Source organism: Tachysurus vachellii, chromosome 2, assembly GCF_030014155.1.
Source record: "Tachysurus vachellii isolate PV-2020 chromosome 2, HZAU_Pvac_v1, whole genome shotgun sequence".
Classification (NCBI taxonomy): domain Eukaryota; kingdom Metazoa; phylum Chordata; class Actinopteri; order Siluriformes; family Bagridae; genus Tachysurus; species Tachysurus vachellii.
This window is the reverse complement of record NC_083461.1, coordinates 19250890-19268065: the sequence shown is the minus strand read 5'-3', so window position 1 is coordinate 19268065 and position 17176 is coordinate 19250890. Positions and strand designations below refer to the sequence as shown.

Genomic DNA, 17176 nt, shown 5'->3' with positions numbered 1-17176 from the left:
TGCCAAAACATTTGCTCTCCTAAAGAGGAGTCAGGTGCTAAGCTGTATAATATATTGAGAAAGAAAGACGAAGTTTTGATCTATCGTCTTATTTATATTTCGATCTCAAGCCCCGAGTTAGTTAGTTAGCTAGTTAGTTAGAAAGATAGCATGTGGCACTAATAAAGTAAAGTAAGGGAATGATGTAAATGTTAGACTTTCACACTTTATATTTACTCAAGCCAAAACACAATACATACAGTATGTATTTATTTATATAATCCATACTGCTCTAATCCTCTGTTTGTATCAAGTATTATGTAAAAAAATGGGAAGTGATTGAGGAACCTGGTTTTAATTCCCGGTCTGAAGCTGATGTAGTTTAAGTGGTATAAGAGAAGCTGAAGCTGTCAACATGCTGCTAGTTCACTATTACGTCTGCAGTCGTGATGCCATGTTGTGTTTCAGCAACATTAATCACTGCCACCTCCTCTTCCTCCTCCTCCTCCTCCTCCTCCTTCTTCTCTTCCTCCTCAGGGACAGAGCAATGAGGTCATGGATAATTAAGTATTTCCAATCAGGTTTTCCAGGTGGAATGGATTTAGCATACAGAGCAAATTCTCCACACGGCGATTAGAGAAGAAAAAAGATCCCCATGAAGACATTTCCAGAATGTAAATCTCTGGCACTCGGTCACCGATTACATGGACGCGAAAATTCCGAGCGTTGTCCCAGAGGATGATAGGTAAGGAGGAGAAGAAAACACCCGTGTTTACTCTTTAAAAGGTTCACGACCCGTAAGCTCGTCTCCTGTCTCCTAGTGCTGCTGTTTTCTACTCCTCCTCCTCCGTACTATTCAACACTGAGGTGTTATTATGTCTTTATCCGAGTGATAAATCAAGCACACTATGTAGACTTCTTCCATTAAATGAAATAAATTCAGCGTTTTCTGGATGGAATAATTACGAGGTAAGAGCTAGCTGCTGTTATGTAGATGGATAACATTGCTTCTCAATGCTGATTGGTCAGAAGGCCCCCATTTATTTTCTCTGACATGTAAAGTAGATGTCACCATTATAAAGCAGACATCACTGTTTCCATAATGACAGCTCATTCACAAGCATATAATTAATATAAAGATGTGAGTCTAAAACCTAAAAACCTTTAGATTAGATTTAGAACAGACATTAGAGATCAGATAAATCAATCAGGTGAGCCTACATCCACTCACTGCTTTATTTGGAAAGGGGGGTATATACTTATGCACAGGGTAGTAGTTGAGATGAAATCAGCAGCTGTCTTTTCACTCAGGGAAGCCAGAGATGTGAGAGAGGTTTTTATCACGCTGCGTCGCTGCTACACTTTCATCAGAGTGGCCAAAAATGGAGTGAGTAAAAGAAAAAAAATCATCTGACGTACAAAAAGCCATTCACTTTTTCCTTTTTAGAAGAAATAAAATACGTGCTGCCAAGAAAAACTCCATCACAGGATTTCAGAGCAGGGCAGACAAAAAAAATCCTAAGCTGACAGACAGCGTGGGGAAGAGGATTAGACTTCACCTTAAAAAGCGTCGCTGAACAACATGACTGGCTTTCCCTCGGCCTCTGTCCTGGAATTTCCAGAACTTTCCCTGTGAAAGTTACACATCCATGTTTCTGACTTGTCCTTCTTTATGACTGATAAACACTAAAGGACATGTGACGTCTAAACAAACCTCAGATATTTAAAAATGCCTGTGTAAAATTTTTATTTCCAGTAAATTTTATTCCCCTGAACTCCGAGCAGACGCGACTATCCAGTCAGACACGCGTCTCTATCTAACGCGACTCTTACGTTAAATTACGCTCCGATACAGTAAGTTAAAGCGGCTATAAGCAGAAATTTCCTTCGTTAGGCGTTTAATAACTAAACATCTCCTTGGTGAAAGATCACATCAACACTGACATTAAAACATTCATTTAAATGAGCTGTTACTATAGCAACCATACGGTGTTATGTAGAATAAGTTGCTGTTCGGAGTCTGTACAAAGAGTACTGTGAAATACACATTTAACACTACATACTCAACACACAACACTGCACACTTAACCTTACACTGCACAGCACTGTACACTTAACGCATAGTACCGCACACTCAGCACGCTTAACACAGCCCACTTAATACACAACACTGCACACTTAATACAATTAGCACTGCACAGTCAACACACAACACTGCACAACTAACAGAACACCACATACTTAACATCGCACAACCAACACAATGCACAGCACTGTACACTTAACACATAGTACCACACACATACTACACTTAACACAGCACACTCAATGCTGTACACTTTTAACACAGCAGACTCAACACACTTAACACGGCACACAAAACACTGCACAACTAGCACAACACCACACACTTAATATAGCCCATTTAACACTCTTAATACTGCACAACTAACACAACACTGCACAGAATTAACAAATCTCAACTAAATCAGCACAATTATCACAGCACACTGTACAGTACCAAAGCAGATTTGCTTAAATATTCATCTTCTTTCAAGTTCTTTCATTACTTGTGAAATAAACCTGGAAGAATAATGTATAATTATTCAACACTGTATCTGAGAAAATGTTTTTTTTCCTGAAATTAAATTTGAAATGACTAACAGATTTGAAAGGTTTTACTATAAAATTAGCAAATACAAAAATTATGCATAACGAGCATGATAACAAGCATGAGGGCATTAAGGGCACCAGGAAGATTAATCATTTATTTTCAGTCTATAATTTGGGAAACAGAGTTGTATTTAAAACCATTGTGTTAAGTTGCTTTACGCACTTACCCTGTGTGCAGGACACACTGTTTTTCTGAGCAACAAAATAGAAGGCAGCTTGATTTTTCTGTCACTTTTGAATAAAAGCAGCGTTTTTAACAGTAGTCATTAACACTAAGAGGTCTGTGGCTCACGGTAATAAGATGCTATTTGTTGATCTATGGCTGAAATAACAAAACTATGCCACTTAATCATGTGAACAGAGGTTATAGTCCTAACCCCTGATTTTTTAAATTCAGTCCCACACCAGTGGCAGAGCGTAATGATAGCCTTTAGACGTGTCAGGAGCTCGTTTTTTTTTTCTGTCACTAACCCCAGCTTATCGAGGTCCACAGAGGCAGATAAGAGGAATTGAATTATTCAATTAAGTCGAGGCTGAATAGATACCTGACTAAAAACATGGACTTGTGGAGCTTCATGTTAGAGAGAAAGACGTTTTTTGTTTGTTTTAACTGAACTAGAAAGCTAATCCTCTGACCTTCGGTGACCTCTTTAATCGATCCGGTGCAGTGATGGCTCAGCAGTGAGCAGGAAACTGTGAGTTTCTCTGAACGACTCCTGTACTGGGATCTTTACTGGGAATTTGTTTGCTCCCTTGCCCTGTTTCAGTTCCCAGAGCTCGGGCGGTTTTACAAGGACAGGGACAAAGAGAGATTCCTGAGCTTATTTTAGTGCTGTCTAAGCAGACCGGCTGTCACGCTAGAGAGAGTCTTGACAGTCCGAAGCTTATGATTTACTGCATGTAGAGCATATGGTGTAGGGCTTAGGGCATAGGGTGTAGGGTGTAGGGCAGCAGCTCAATAGAAATGACAGGACATGACTTAGCATTCAGCTGCTTGTGTGTTTGTGGAGATTTAAGGCCAGTTAGCATGTAGTGCTACAGCAGGAGTACTGCATCACTGACTCGTTATTAAACCCATTAAATCCATTCAGGTTAATTAGAGAAACTTTCTACTAAAGGCGCTAGCCTTGTTAGCATTTTCAAATGATTGAAAGACTAATCATTAAAGAGAAATAATGACTTATTGACACCGTGGCTAGTAAATGATGTGTATTGTGATGGATTCTGACCTGTAAAGTGCACTCCACCAACATGGACTTAATCAAATAGCTCATAATTTAGACAGTCTAATAGTCAGAAATTCTTCACTTGCTTAAATAAAGGCTGCACTGAGCCGGAGGTGCAAACGAAGGCGTACTGGGGACTTGGATGGTTTGCTATTGGAAAAATTCATATTTCATATTTTATGGTTCATCATCGCACCATATCACCACATCAGGCAGGAGAATGTGTCAGTGAGAATGAACGAACCTGAGAAATGTTCATCTGTAGCATGGAATTCTGATTCTGAGACAGATGGACAGAGAGAATCAGGAAGCGTAGGGTAAAAAGAGGAGAGTAAAGTGAAAAGAAGAGAGAGTGTGTGTGTGTGTGTGTGTGTGTGAGAGAGAGAGAGAGAGAGAGAGAGAGAGAGAGAGAGAGAGGTGGCAGACAAAGATGGATAATCCATCGGTGCTGGCCATTTTCTCAGAGAATAGGAGAGGCTAATGAAACAGAGGCAATACATAATGGGGTCAAAGAAAGAAACGTGCCCACAGAGAGGGCTGATAAAAGCAGCGAGTTAACTAGACAAACCACCAGCATGCTCACTCAATCCCTAACACACTCACACACACTTTGACCTGGCTAGCAACCAGGGTCACGTCAGCACCGTTACACGATTACCCGATTACACGTCGTTACATCGCAGATAAAAAGTGCTAGCAATATGTAACCTGTTACTATAGCAACTGTAACGTATCAGAATCAGTTCATTAATATAAACCTGCACTACTGTCAGTGCTGCTGTAATAGAGAACTGATCAATAAAACGAATCTCGTAAGCTGCTGGTAAATGTAACCGTTGATGTGACTCAGGAGGAGGAGGAGAAGATTTGACAAAAGCCTGACAGTGAGGTCAACTTTCCACAGCGCTGCTCCTGTTGTGAAGCAGGGCAGCATTACTAAGAGCCGCCACTTCAATAGGCTTTGGTATATGTGAAGCAGTGAAGTTGTCACTCATTAAGGGAAGTGATTTTCTTTATCCACAGAGTTCATAGGGTTCTGGTTGCAGCGTGAACATTTTGGCCGGTGTTTATTTCTGGGAACTGGCTGTTCGTGTCTGGGAAGACAAGATGACGAGCAAAGCAGCGAGACGCTGACTAAACACTTCCAATCTGCTCTTGAATTTAAGACACACACTCACCGGGATTCAGCTTTAGCATTTCAGTTATTTTACAGAGAAATGATTAGCTTGATATTTTACACACAGCGAAGGGTGCCAACACCTATTTCACTTTCTTATTTGGAATTTTTTTGTTATAGCAACGGTTTTGCAAAATGTCTCTAATATAAGAGTATAAATGATAGAAAGGTCTAATTAAATAAAAGGTTGTGTTTCTGTGTAAAATTCTACTGTTCATGTGAGATATCTTCACATCCAGTAACAGAAAAAATGCATAGAATTAATAATTGTGTGACAAGAACCCGGTGTTGAGTATCGACACTCAGTCACACAACATCCAAGCTTTCATGCTGCATTCAAGGGAATGTTACAACGTGGAATTCCCCACTTACAACCTGTAAAAAACACAGAGGAAACAGTCTCTTCACTTCTACTCCTCTTCTCCTCCATTACTCCTCCTCTTTTCTTTAACTCCCCCTCTACCTCTTTACTCTTCCTTTTCTCCTCCTCTACTCCTTTACTTCTCTACACCTCCTCTTCTCTTCCCCTCCTCTATTACTCCACACCTTTTTCTCCTCTTCTTCTTTACTCCTCCTCTACCTCTTTACTCTTCCTTTTCTCCTCCCCTCCTCTATTACTCCTCCCCATTTTCTCCTCTTCTTCTCCTCTACTCCTTTACTCTTCCTCTTCTCCTCCTTTACCCCTTTTACTCCTTTACACCTCCTCTTTTCTTCTTTACTCCTTCTCTACTCATTTACTCCTCCTCTACTTTTTACTCTTCCTCTTCTATTCCATTACTTTCCCTCTTCTCCTCCTCTTCCCTTTTAGTCTTCCTCTTCTCCTCCTCTACTCCTTTACTCCTTCTCCTCTCCTCCTTTACTCCTCTTCTTCTCCTCATCTACTCCTTTACTCCTCCTCTTGGGGGAAGTCGTGGCCTAATGGTTAGAGAGTCTGACTCCTAACCCTAAGGTTGTGGGTTTGAGTCTCGGGCCGGCCACGACTGAGGTGCCCTTGAGCAAGGCACCGAACCCCCCCAACTGCTCCCCGGGTGCCGCAGCATAAATGGCTTCCCACTGCTCCGGGTGTGTGTTCACGGTGTGTGTGTGTGTTCATTGCTGTGTGTGTGTGCACTTTGGATGGGTTAAATGCAGAGAACGAATTCTGAGTATGGGTCACCATACTTAGCTGTATGTCACGTCACTCTTCTCTTCCTCTACTCCTTCATGCCTCCTCTTCTCCTCTTTTACTTTTCCTCTTCTCTTCCTCTACTCCTTTACTCCTCTTTACCTCCTCCTCTCCTCCTCTTTACCACCTCTTCTCCTCCTCTACTCCTCTTTACCTCCTCTTCTACTCCTCCTCCTCTTCTCGTTTTCTCCTCCTCTAGTTCCAACTCCTCATCTTCTCCTCCTTTACACTTTTACAGACTCGCCTCTCCTCCTTTACTCTTTTAATCCTACTCTCCTCCTCTACTCCTCTTCTAATCAATTACTCCACCTCTTCCTTTACTCCTCCTGTTCCCCTGCTAGGCTACTCTTCTTCTCCTCCCCATCTCTTCTACTCCTCCTATTCTTCTCCTGTGCCCCTTGACTCCTCCTCCTTCCCTGTTTACACAGTGATGGTTAAATCTGTAACAGTGATCATACAACTATTGTAGTTATGTAAAAAACACACATTTATAGAGTCATCCATGTTTTTTCCTCTTTGTGGATTGTATGTGGTGCAGTGGGAAATTATGTTTTTACAGCTTGTAGGTTGCTTCTTAGGTGGCACCACTAATGCTGTGTTCCTCTGCGGTTACAGGATCTGTACCCCTGCTTAATTTGCGCTGTCCTAGATGATAAATGATCTGCAGTTATATTGCACCTTTTATCCTTAGTGGTGTTTTACAATGTTTCCCATTCACCTATTCACACACACATATGTGCGTACACACACACACACACACACACACACACACACACACACACACACACACACACAAACACACTACACATATAAAATCAAAACCCGCTGTATACACTGTAATCATGAAACAATATAAAGTGTGTTATTATGAACTGTCTCGAGGTTACTGGCTATGTGACAATTAACCTTGATTGTAGAGACTTTAGGTCAGTTTGTGTCCTTCATCCGCTTTATAGTTCTCATGCCATATCCCATTGCTCAGCCTTATTATTTTTAAATGATAGATAGATAGATAGATAGATAGATAGATAGATAGATAGATAGATAGATAGATAGATAGATAGATAGATAGATAGATAGAATAAAATATTATCACAAACACAAGTACCACACACACACACACATGCAAATGAAGTAATTATTTTATTAAATAAATATTTTTTTAGATATTTTATCATTTTATATTTATTTTTAGAAATAATCTTGTATTTATTCATCTTTATAACATTTTAAATTAAACATACACATGTACAGAACAAACTCCTCCATGTAACTCTCTCTCCTCAATGTAACTCTCTCCTCCATGTAACTCTCTCCTCCATGTAACTCTCTCCTCCATGTAACTCTCTCTCCTCAGTGTAACTCTCTCCTCCATGTAACTCTCTCTCCTCAGTGTAACTCTCTCCTCCATGTAACTCTCTCTCCTCAGTGTAACTCTCTCCTCCATGTAACTCTCTCCTCCATGTAACACTCTCTCCTCCATGTAACTCTCTCCTCCATGTAACTCTCTCCTCAATGTAACTCTCTCCTCAATGTAACTCTCTCCTCAATATAACTCTTTCCTCCATGTAACTCTCTCTCCTCCATGTAACACTCTCCACAATGTAACTCTCTCCTCCATGTAACTATCTCCTCCATGTAACACTCTCCTCAATGTACTGTAACTCTCTCCTCCATGTAACTCTCTCCTCCATGTAACACTCTCCTCAATGTAACTCGCTCCTCCATGTAACTCTCTCCTCCATGTAACTCTCTCTCCTCTATGTAACACTCTCCTCAATGTAACTCTCTCCTCCATGTAACTCTCGCTCCTCCATGTAACTCTCTCCTCCATGTAACACTCTCTCCCCATGTAACTCTCCCCTCCATGTAACTCTCTCCTCAATATAACTCTCTCCTCCATGTAACTTTCTCCTCAATATAACTCTCTCCTCCATGTAACTTTCTCCTCCTCCATTGACTTTTTTCCTCAATGTAACTATCTCCTCTATGTAACACTCTCTTCCCCAACAAAACGCACTTTCCTCAGTGTAACTCTCTCTCCTCAATGTAGCACTCTCTCTTGATTGTAACTCTCTCTTCCATGTAACACACTTTAATTAATGTAAAACCCTCTCCTCACTGTAACAAACTCTAATCAAAGTAAAACTCTCTCCCCTCCATGTAATGCACTGTAGTGTGTTTGACCAAGACCCAGTTCACAGCACCAGCTTCATATGAACATAATTTTCCTAAGCAGAGCACTACAGTGTGTGTGTGTGTGTGTGTGTGTGTGTGTGCGGCGCTTAATGGAAGGGCTTTAGTAATGTTGCTCCTCTACCTGGTTTTCACTCAGGACCCGATATAAAGTTACGTGTCCTCTATATTTTAATTCCATGGTCATTACTGAAATTGCAGTTATAATAGAGCTTCAATGCTCACCTGAACCCCACACTTACATGAGCATGGCTCCTGAAAAAGTGTTTATACATGCATCGCCACACCACAGGAACAAACCTTTGGTCAAGTAAAGAAAACCACTGACCCGAGCCACTTTTAACCAAGATTTTGTCTATGACTTTTTTAACTTCAACACAGTCACTGACCTCTGTGAGGAGATCCTGAGACATGCTGGTAGAAGTTGCCTGAGGAAAAGGTCAGAATTTGAATTTTGCTTATCGCACTACTTGCAGAAGTTGTGAAAAGGATCTGAAAACTCTAAAAGTGTCCTCTTCTATTAAAACACCACTGAGGAGCATATGGCCTAAGCTGTCTGATGAAACAGGGGACAAAATGGTACATTTGGCTGCAGCGATAGACGTCCTGCTGCATCTTGGACATGATTCCACTTAACCCACGTCACTGCTGATATGTGCTTCATCTGGCTCACTGGTGTACCCTCGAGTATGAAGCTGCAGAATCAGAAAAAAATGAGAAAGAACACAGAGGAGAAGGAGCCTGACAGGACAGAATACTGAGGAGGATAATGTGGACCGAGGCATGTGAAATAATACGAGCTTGTTTAAATAATTAAATGAGACTGGACATTTAATTTGATGTATAATCACTGGTAATTGGGCTCCAACCAATCAGCCGTGACTGCACAGGTGTCAGAGGTGACCAAAGCCAGGTCTGATTTAGTTTGGAGAAGAAAATGAGAAACGTCTGATTTTACAGCACAAAGCAATTCTGATATTCACATTACTCACATCCTTTCCTTATGAATAAAATTCCAGAAAATGAGCAGGATTCTTCTTAAGGAAGCATACTGGAAACATTTCATTCAAAATTTTACGTAGCTTTGGGAAGTAAAAAGGTTTCTATATTTATTTGCCATTCCATTATGTTAGCGAGTAGATTAGATTAAGCTAGCTAATGTTATCTGTGTGCTGAAATGTAGAGCTAGCTAATCTTCAAATATATAAGCTTTCAAATTCTAAAAATATGTACTTTCTTTTTCAGCATTATTCAACAAAATAATCATGAACTTGATAACATTAGAATCGTATAGCTATATAAGTGACTAGCTATTATAACTATATAATCATGTAGGAGGTCAGAGGGTTTCCTTGAGTTTGGTTGATATTTTATTTGCCAGCACACACAAAAGCTGTGCAGTGTTTCATTTGAGAGCTGCGTTAACGAACTCCAGCCGAATTCTTTTGAACAGATCAGATTGCCATGTCTCTGTATGATGTTTCCACTTATTGAGAAAGGAAGTTGTTTATTTCTGATGGAATGGCTGCCCTGTAAGCTCGATTACAGCGTCACTCAGCTCTGCCTTCAAACATACATGAGCCCAAGTGCTAAGTTTGTCCTTCCTTATTCCTTCATTTCAATCCTCCTGTCATATTGGGGGTAATAAAGGATAGGCATGCTGGCTGATTGCCTGGCGAGCTGGTGCTACGGCGTCATCTCATCATAAATCATGGTGCATTTAATACATTACCTCAGCGCTGATTATTCTGATTGTGGCCGTGGGCTCGGAGAGGAAGTGAGAAAGTTTAATATAGGCCCTGTGTGGAATTTTTTTTGGCCAGCTTTAGCAAGGTGACAGCTCAGACACTGGCTGTACAGACCCCCATGCCTTATATATAGAGTCCTGTGTGCTGCTGCATGCCAATCACTTTAGACTAATTTTAACTCGGATCTCTGGAGAATATGCAGATTCCGAGGTGCAGTTCTATTCCTGAGTGACACCAACATCTCCAGCATTGAAGAACAACCTCTTGGACCGTTTCCATCCATATTTTTGATACTGCAGCACCTGCTGAAATGTGGCGCCATAATTGATGGGCGCCATAAAGATTTCAAGGTCGTTAAGCATCTGTCGAGAGAAGGTGAGATACCTGCCAGGTAATCTGAGTTAGCAATAATCACCAAGCAGGAAACGGTATCCTGTGCAAATCAGGAAGCTGTCCTTGACACACTCTGTCAGAAATAGCTGCACTTTTCCGTTTCACATTTATAAAGTGAAAATTATTTAAGTTACAAAGCTCCTTAGGTGAAAATGTAGTATAGATGTATGCTTGATGATAGCAGTCCAGGGTCAAGGCATTAATGAATGATTTGGATTGATGACCCGTGTTCTTCAGGGTTCTCTCAGCTCCAGCAGTAGGATAAAGACTCTAAGCCCTCCATTACACACGGCACTTTGGTGTCTGATCTTCCCATAAGCCTGCTGTTCCACATCTGTGGAGGTAAACCTAAAGACCTGAGCATGGGTCTGGGTGTGGATTAACCGCTTTATTTCTCCTCCACCATCAAAGCATTCTGATCTGCACCATCCCCATAAACACACAACCTGTGAATGGATTATTGTTTCACCTCTCACCTAGCCATGTCTGCTCTCTAATTCATCTAATTCGGGTCCTGATAATGCAGTACAACACAGTCCTTTAACACTAGTGGGCTTTATTGGTGTAGGAATAAACATTGGGACAAAATGCTAATGCTAAAACAGACACTGTGAAGCCACCAATTACTGTACAGCTGTACAAGGTTCATCACTGCACAATAAGGACAAAAAGCTTATAAAGTGCTATAAAGATATCATTATCTAACACTTTCTAATAAAAAACTTGTTTATTAACATATTTATGATGAAATCATTCATCATATCATATGTTTGTTTAAACTATTTGTAATGAAATACTAGCCTATTGGGTCATAATATTCTCTCCTTAATTGCATATAAATGAACAATTTAAGGATTATTAACTATTATAATTAACAACTGATGGCCCAAGATTGTTTATAGATAATTGTAAGAGGGGTAAGTTAATAAAATGAACAGGTGTATGGGGAGTCAAATGTTTAGGGTAGAACACTACATGATCACATGACGTAGAGTAGAAATCAGAAGTCAGTGATCTACACATTTGGCACTGATAGATTAACTAGAACACTACATTTCTGTAATGTGGACTTCACTTTGATTGTGAAGCTGATTGTATATTGATTGTAGTTGAGAGAGGTTAAGGGGTTATGGGGTAAAAGCATGGATGCTAATTGTAATGTTCAGGTCAGTGTTGTTGTCTATCCAGTCGAAAATGAATGCGATGTTTAGAACATGATGTGACCGTACGTATAGAGGTCTAGTGTATAGAGTATATAGAGGTATAAAGTATATAGTAGCACAGAAGCCTTTATTTTGCCACATATACATTACAGCACAGTGAAATTCTTTCTTTCTTTAAAAAGTTGGTGTATGAGTGCAGTTTCAGACATGATACAAGTACCCCTGGAGCAGAGAGGGTTAAGGACCTTGCTCAAGGGCCCAACAGTGGCAGATTGAACCCTAATAAAGTATAGAGGTATTGTGTTGAGCGTGTAGATGTATTGAGGTACAGTATATGGGTAGGGGTGGCCAACCCGCGGCTCCCGAGCCACATGCGGCTCTTTGCCCGGTTTCATTCGGCTCTTACGTTCATATCGAAGTTTGTATTTGTGTCTTTTTAATATGCCTGTTCGCTTCGCTTGAGTTCAATACGGTATTTTCGTCAAACCCGCATGTGAGTGGGATGAAAATACCTTAAAGTTTCCCAGTAGGAGCAAGATCATTTGAGTAAACAATTTGTGTCAAGTTTGCTCTCAAAATGGCAGGAAAAAAAAGGTGATGTTTGTGTGTGCCCATGTGTATGATGTGGCTCTTTGCGGTAACACAGTAAAAAATGTGGCTCTTGGTCTCTGACTGGTTTGCCACCCCTGGTACAGTATATGGAGTATAGAGTAATATAGTATATAGAGATATAGAGGTATATAGTATAGAGTATAGAGTGTATACAGTGTATAGAATATATAGAGGTATAGTATATAGAATATATATAGCTGTAATGTATATAGAGGTATAGTATATATAGTATTTATAAACATGGTCGTTATTTGAGGTCTGGAGATGACAGGGGTGGATGAGGATAGACTTCTTGTGGTTTTTTTATGATTACCTGGCCATGAAGACTCTGGGACTAAGTGTTATTTCAGCTAATTCTCTTCTCTGTGATGCCAAAACCTTCAGAGACTCGGTTATTTTATTAGCTTCATAAGACATTTTATTGATTCTATTTATTAAATGCTTTGTTTGTAATAACTTCTCGACTCCATTATAACTTAATGTGAACAAAAACCAATTACTACAAAGTGTGTTTGTGAACCCTTCACATGCTAATCATGTACATGGTCTACATTTACTTCCTTGTATGCCTTCCTAGGTCCTTGTGTTCAATTCTGACAAGCTTTTACGACGTTATAACACTGTCATGTTTATTACCTGGAATAAAGTGGGGGAACAGAAGAATGTTCTTATTCACAATATTTGCTTTCATCTTGTTAAGTGGACAGACGTAACACATAAAAGTGTATTCTTATTATCCACAGTTCAGAAAATTCGGATAAACCTGTGAAGTCTCCTACTCAAGACTCTAGAATATATCCTGGGATCAGAGCTGAGATACTGTGCCGAGTGTAAAATGGGGTTTGTGGCGCAGGTCCAGCTGATCGCTAGTGGAGCTGACGTAAATGCTAGGTGACGTAAATGATATGGGTTTCTCAGTATTTATGCCCCGTCACCTTAATATACTGTGTGCTCATAAAAGCAGCAGATGGAAGTGAATCAGTAAGATTAGAGACTCACTCCACAAACTGCACACAACCTCGCTGTAGCCCTTGATCTTTGAGATGTGAAAGGTTTTGGATATTTTGGACATTCAATTTAAAGACAGTAATTTTGAGGTTTTGTAGCTGGTGAGGAAATTAAAATGGTTCAGTTAGTTATTAATTCTGAAATGTGTTACACTTAATGAGCCGAGCTCACACTTCTTATCTTATCTTATCTAACGATGTGGTTTAACACCATGACTATTTTTTTCTGAATTGTTTGGTCTAATTTTTAAGTAAAGCTTGATTTTCAGATTGCATTATGTACATTTAGAAAATATCATCTTGGCCTTGGTTTATAATCATTTTGTTATGCTAAGCTGTAGGTAGTTTTGATAGAACGAGCTGTAGGTAGTTTTGATAGACTGAGCTTTAGGTAGTTTAGTAAACTGAGCTGTAGGTAGTTTTGGTAGACTGAGCTGTAGGTAGTTTTGGTAGATTGAGCAATCTATTGGTTGCTGTGGACCAACAGCAGTTAGAAATCCTTCAACTTCATAAATGTAAAACAACCTTCTGTAAAGCCTCTAGTAGGCATTATCTATAAGTTTCACCAGCATGTTGTATAAATTATATAGTAAATAGGTGCAGCTTTCTGTTTAAATCCTTGTAGATTGACATGTTGGAACTCATGTTTGAAACTCATGTGCTGATGAAAATGCTTAAATGTGGCATCTTGTTCTTAACTGTAAAATCACCAATCGGGAAACATTTCAAGTGCTTGGACCTCAATATTTATTGAAATATATATTCAATAAATAAGTCAGTCCATAAGTTTCAAAGTTAGTTCTATTAGCATTCAGGGAAGCGTGACTAGCCTGGTTCTCCGAGGACTTTGCGCTGAACAATCACAGGCAACATAATTTTTTAATAAGGCCATGAAGAGCAATATGCTAATGTAGACATTATCTAAAGTGTGAACACTGAACACTGTCTGAACCTCTTGCTCCATGCATAATGAGAGCCAGAGAAGGAGCTGAGAATGTTCTGTCATTGTTCCAAACAACAAACCTGCTTTAAGCATAAGAATTTTAGATAGAATAGAAGCTAAATTATTTTATCATATAGTAAACTGAAGCTACTCACTGTACACACACTGTATGCACAGTGCTATGTTATACTGTTTAATGTTAATAATATTTCACGTCAGTATAGTAACAGTAGCTTTAACTTTAAATTGTGGCATTATTAATGATATAGGGTTAATACTAAAAGTGTACATTATTTGAGTTCTAGCTTTGTCTTCTCACATCCTTACACCTGTTTCCCCAGTTGCTCCTGCACTCTGGGTCACAAAAACATCCAATTCACTGCATTAGATGACAGAAATACTCTGTCTTGTCCTCTGGCACTGGAAGAGCATGTCTACTAACAACTCAGACTTTATTCTGGGCTCTAACTTTGCTTGCCTGCTGAGCTCTGCTTTAAACTTCGGAGCTAGTTCAAGCTTGAAAACTTGGGCTGGGTCCACTGCCAGGTTCTGAAACGCCTCCTGCCTCGCCGTATGCGGTGCTGGCTAATATCGCAGCAGAAATTGTCTGGTTTAGTCATAGGCCTTTCCATTTTAGGAGACAGGAGCAGGTGTTGGAGCGCATTCGAAAGTGAGACTGAAACCTCCTCCACTTGCCGTCAGGGGATTTGGTACTGTATCCACTGAGCTCAGTGCTGAAGGGGGAAGATCTGACAACCGCTCAGCAATAAATAAAAGGGGTCCTTTTTTAATTTTTAAAATCCTTTATATGCGCAACTCACATATAGTAAAAATATATTATTTCAATAAATTAGGTTAAACAAAACTGATTAAATGATTAGTTTAGCTCTGGTGCAAAGTTTCTTCTTCTGCAACAGAGCACAGAGCATTCTCACAACACCACACTGTTTCAAACATATTCAAATATATACTTTTGTAAAAGTGCAAATCAATCATAATTCTTGATTTAATCAGCCTGTTGAATTTTTTTTTTGGCATCACAGTCAGTTTTTGGTGCAATTTTGTTTTTTCAGCTTAGGTATATGGCCATTTTCACCAGACCAAAATGATCAGTATTATAAATTATAAATATATTAGAAATATTATTATATTTAAATCCAAGAATAAAACACTGAAAAGAAAAAAATCAACAAAAAAAAGACCTTAAGATGCTCCATAAAAACACAAAAAGTGACTGTAATAGGGAGCAATGTATAAAGGCATTCTCTTAGAAACTGAATGCACAGTCATGTGTACCATCAGAGTTTAAATTGGGATAAAAGAGTTCACATAGATAACACCATGTAAAATCCTCTAATGAAGGTTGGCAGATTTTTGGTTAATGGTGGCTTGTACAATTCCCTCCACTCTGGTTTAAGATCATCATTAAAAGTAAAAGTCTGGGAATCCAGAAATATTCATTAAACACAATATTCTATCTACTGTAGCTCCAGGACTCTGAGCGTAGTAATCCACTGGCTCTTGCACTCTGTTCTAAGTCTCTGGGTCAAGTGAGGAGCCTCTCTATGAACTGAAAAATGACGGCTGCAGGAATTTATTGTGGACCATCCCAGATGAAGTCCACTAGAAAAGCCTGGATGTTTGCAGGCATGCATGCCAGCTTGTGCCAGAGGGAAGATGTGTTAATGTTGTTGATGACCAACATTTTCCCCCTGTAGGACATGCTTGGGACCAGCCACTTCCATCTGCTCAGTCTACCCTTTACATGCTCTACAGTGCCTTCCCAGTTTTTATTTAAAAACTCATTGTTCCCAAGGTAGACAGCCAAGTATTTAAAACCACCTCTTTTCCACACTGAACCTCCCGGTAATGTAGGTTGCCCGCCTTCCCTCTACCAACTAAAATAGCTTCACTTTTTCTCCATTTGACCTTAGCAGAAGATAAAATCTGAAAGTCATTTAAAATGTCGATTAAAACATTCACGTCTTTCTGTAAGCTTACCGTAACTACCAGGTCATCTGCATATGCTGAAAGACATATGGGACATTAGCGTGTAATATTAAATCCAGAAAGGTGATTTCTCAGTTTACATAAAAAAGGATTAATCGTAAGAGTACGCAGCATGCCTGACAGCGAGTGGCCTTGTCTGACACCTCTGTACACTCTAAAAGGGCCACATAAACCACCATTAACCTTCACTACACTCAATTTCACTGTAGAACACCTTGATCATGACTATAAAACCAGGGTTAAATGCAAAAGTTTCCAGCACCTTCCACAAATATTCATGCTCAACCTGGTCAAATAGCTTTTCTAGAAAAATCAGACCAGTCTATAGGGCTATTGGGCTTCAATAGCCTGGAGACACCAAAATGAAATGCATGTTATGAAATATCTAACAATGTTTCTTGTGACACTGAAAGAGTACGGTTGACAAAATATGTTGTGTTTTTAGCACATCCCACCACTGCTGTAGAGAGCTAAATGCCACCTTCTCAGATTCAAGATAATTCAATAAATAAGATACAGACTCTCTAATAATAAGGTCTTCTAAATGTGCAGTGTTGAAATGCCAGTAAGCACTCCTAGGTTTATTGTTCTTTTTACTGATGGTGCACTGTACCATACTGTGATCAGAGATGTCTACTGGAACAAAAAACAACGTAGGTTGACTTTTAAAACCAATCCAATCTTGCCAGGCAGAGTGTGTTATCTATCGTGTGGGCCCAAGTGTACTGTATTTGTCTTATTAAAATTTGTCCATATGTGGCCTCTATCATCTCCCACAGGCCCTTCCAGAAAGTCACATGCGGTTCTGTGTTGTTTCGATCTAAGTTATCTGTTGTACGGTTACGATCTCCACACAGGATTAAAATATCGCTAGTGTTGCAGTT

The 17176-nt window shown here is 39.7% G+C and overlaps 1 protein-coding gene across 2 annotated transcripts in view; it reads left to right on the top strand.

Annotated features, from left to right (window-relative positions):
* grid1b (glutamate receptor, ionotropic, delta 1b) overlaps positions 1–17176 on the top strand; it is a 319760-nt gene that overhangs the window by 199004 nt on the left and 103580 nt on the right. The window lies entirely within an intron of this gene.